This window comes from Austrofundulus limnaeus, unplaced genomic scaffold, assembly GCF_001266775.1.
Source record: "Austrofundulus limnaeus strain Quisiro unplaced genomic scaffold, Austrofundulus_limnaeus-1.0 Scaffold214, whole genome shotgun sequence".
NCBI classification, from domain to species: Eukaryota; Metazoa; Chordata; class Actinopteri; order Cyprinodontiformes; family Rivulidae; genus Austrofundulus; species Austrofundulus limnaeus.
Window position 1 is genome coordinate 818332 of NW_013952616.1, and position 963 is coordinate 819294.

A 963-nucleotide genomic window follows, 5' to 3' on the forward strand; every position below is an offset into this window, starting at 1 on the left:
GTATTTATCATGCTGTGTATTTGAACTGATCCAGTCAGAGGGACTGTAGACCTGTAAGGAAGGAGAGCCACCTTGTTCTAAATAAAAGAAACATGTTTTTTTTTAAAGTCACTGTGTAATTTTTAGGGTTTTACTTAGTAAGTACTCGGTTTCGGCATTCTTGTATTTGTATTTGTAGTCATATTCTGTTTTGAAAAAATGGTATCGGGACACCCCTAGGTCTGTATAAAGGTTATAAAAAGAAATAGACCAAAAAATGTAATGATTTCTGCCATGTGGGCTTGGCGGGGAGTTGAAACTGTGACTTTCTTGTCCCAAGCCACACCACACCACAGCCACTTAATAATATAAAAAATGCAAAACACTGAATTGCCTGAACAGAGGCTCAGAAACTAGTGACTGCCTCAAACAAACAACTGCTGACCAGAAACTAAGTTGTATTAAAATAATTGTTGGTCCACAAGCAGCAGGTAGTCACTCATAATTTATATGTTTCTATACTGTGTTATGTAAAATATATGTCTAAACAATAAAAAAACACTACTTTCTCATCTGAAGTATAATGTTGGCCAATTACATCTTGGATATCTGCAATTTAGTCTGAGAAATTGAAAGAAAACTGCTTCCTACATCAATAAGAGCCACACTTTGTGATAGAAGACTAAAATACCTACAATTTAAAACATATGTAAATATAGTAAACAGTTTCTTTCAAACTTTCTGAGGAGTTTGAAAAGCTTTCAGCTGAAAACAGTGATGCCACTGTTCAGCATGAAATCTGAAACTAAGAAAAGCATTCATTAACTTAGCTGTGATTTTAGAAAATGGTACAAAAGACCATAAAGGAATGATATGGGCCTTTTCCACATCATTCCACTTTTTGGTATTTTGAGTTTTGTGGCTCATTCGAAGTTTGAAAAGAGTTTCTCAGTAGAGCCATGCTGAAGTGATTACGAAGACTTT